The 2,500-nt window shown below is 58.2% G+C and overlaps 1 pseudogene; it reads left to right on the top strand.

The window, feature by feature from the left end:
- Positions 1-2,500, top strand: part of LOC124772486 — a 7,887-nt pseudogene that overhangs the window by 1,318 nt on the left and 4,069 nt on the right.

Genomic DNA, 2,500 nt, shown 5'->3' with positions numbered 1-2,500 from the left:
CATCCGGTAAAGCGAATGATTAGAGGCCTTGGGGCCGAAACGACCTCAACCTATTCTCAAACTTTAAATGGGTGAGATCTCCGGCTTGCTTGATATGCTGAAGCCGCGAGCAAACGACTCGGATCGGAGTGCCAAGTGGGCCACTTTTGGTAAGCAGAACTGGCGCTGTGGGATGAACCAAACGCCGAGTTAAGGCGCCCGAATCGACGCTCATGGGAAACCATGAAAGGCGTTGGTTGCTTAAGACAGCAGGACGGTGGCCATGGAAGTCGGAATCCGCTAAGGAGTGTGTAACAACTCACCTGCCGAAGCAACTAGCCCTGAAAATGGATGGCGCTGAAGCGTCGTGCCTATACTCGGCCGTCAGTCTGGCAGTCATGGCCGGTCCTTGCGGCCGGCCGCGAAGCCCTGACGAGTAGGAGGGTCGCGGCGGTGGGCGCAGAAGGGTCTGGGCGTGAGCCTGCCTGGAGCCGCCGTCGGTGCAGATCTTGGTGGTAGTAGCAAATACTCCAGCGAGGCCCTGGAGGGCTGACGCGGAGAAGGGTTTCGTGTGAACAGCCGTTGCACACGAGTCAGTCGATCCTAAGCCCTAGGAGAAATCCGATGTTGATGGGGGCCGTCATAGCATGATGCGCTTTGTGCTGGCCCCCGTTGGGCGAAAGGGAATCCGGTTCCTATTCCGGAACCCGGCAGCGGAACCGATACAAGTCGGGCCCCTCTTTTAGAGATGCTCGTCGGGGTAACCCAAAAGGACCCGGAGACGCCGTCGGGAGATCGGGGAAGAGTTTTCTTTTCTGCATGAGCGTTCGAGTTCCCTGGAATCCTCTAGCAGGGAGATAGGGTTTGGAACGCGAAGAGCACCGCAGTTGCGGCGGTGTCCCGATCTTCCCCTCGGACCTTGAAAATCCGGGAGAGGGCCACGTGGAGGTGTCGCGCCGGTTCGTACCCATATCCGCAGCAGGTCTCCAAGGTGAAGAGCCTCTAGTCGATAGAATAATGTAGGTAAGGGAAGTCGGCAAATTGGATCCGTAACTTCGGGATAAGGATTGGCTCTGAGGATCGGGGCGTGTCGGGCTTGGTCGGGAAGTGGGTCAGCGCTAACGTGCCGGGCCTGGGCGAGGTGAGTGCCGTAGGGGTGCCGGTAAGTGCGGGCGTTTAGCGCGGGCGTGGTCTGCTCTCGCCGTTGGTCGGCCTCGTGCTGGCCGGCGGTGCAGGATGCGCGCGCCTGCGCGGCGTTCGCGCCCCGGTGCTTCAACCTGCGTGCAGGATCCGAGCTCGGTCCCGTGCCTTGGCCTCCCACGGATCTTCCTTGCTGCGAGGCCGCGTCCGCCTTAGCGTGCTCCTCCGGGGGCGCGCGGGTGCGCGGATTCTCTTCGGCCGCCATTCAACGATCAACTCAGAACTGGCACGGACTGGGGGAATCCGACTGTCTAATTAAAACAAAGCATTGCGATGGCCCTAGCGGGTGTTGACGCAATGTGATTTCTGCCCAGTGCTCTGAATGTCAACGTGAAGAAATTCAAGCAAGCGCGGGTAAACGGCGGGAGTAACTATGACTCTCTTAAAGATTGCTGCTAATGCTGAGATCAAGACCGAGAGGAAGAAGGCCAGGTGGTCCCAGGAAGAGCTCCTGCGTTTGGCCCATGCAGAAGCGACTCTTGCCACCCAGGGTTGCAGATTTTTAAACTCTCTTTTGACTCTCAAAGCCCACCTGATGCGTAATATATGGACCCTCTCGATTCACCCCTCAGCATCCTTGTGATGTCGGGTGGATGATGGTTCAATTAGCCTCTCGGTGGGAAATCCTAGCTCTGGCCTTCAAGTGGCGGGAGTCGTGAGGGTGCTGCGGAAGGTTTCGCGTAGGTGTACCTTTCCAGTATCCCGACCGACAGAGCAGGGTGCTTTTTCGGGCTTGGGGGTTACCTCCCCCCCTGCCTTTGTTACAGCTGGTGCAACTAACAGAAGCAAACGTGGTACCAGGCCTCCCGCTGGAGCGCCTGTGCCAGCTGATGAGCCAGCCAACCAGCCAACCGGTGCGGGTCGAGCGCTGCTCCCCGCCATCTGCCCTGACTGTATGCGGTCCTTCTCCACCAAGACCGGACTTGGTGTCCATCGGCGTCGCGCCCATCCGATTGCTGCTAATGCTGAGATCAAGACCGAGAGGAAGAAGGCCAGGTGGTCCCAGGAAGAGCTCCTGCGTTTGGCCCATGCAGAAGCGACTCTTGCCACCCAGGGTTGCAGATTTTTAAACCAGGAACTTGCAAAGGCCTTCCCCGAGCGTACGCTGGAATCAATTAAGTGTCAGCGTAAAGCGCAGCCCTACAAAGACATGGTGGCGAATTTTGTCACCGAGCTCACTAGCGTGGATCGCGGCCTTCAGGGTCCTCCTAGCGAGCCTGCAGTCAGTCATTCTTTGTCACAGTCTCCACCTCAAGGGGAAGATGTTGACCTAGCCATCTGGTCATTTGTAGTAGAACTTCCCCAATCAGACCGCCGATTC

This window comes from Schistocerca piceifrons, unplaced genomic scaffold (genome assembly GCF_021461385.2).
Source record: "Schistocerca piceifrons isolate TAMUIC-IGC-003096 unplaced genomic scaffold, iqSchPice1.1 HiC_scaffold_940, whole genome shotgun sequence".
Classification (NCBI taxonomy): domain Eukaryota; kingdom Metazoa; phylum Arthropoda; class Insecta; order Orthoptera; family Acrididae; genus Schistocerca; species Schistocerca piceifrons.
Note: the sequence above shows the minus strand (reverse complement) of the source record. Positions and strands in the feature narration are given on the sequence as shown.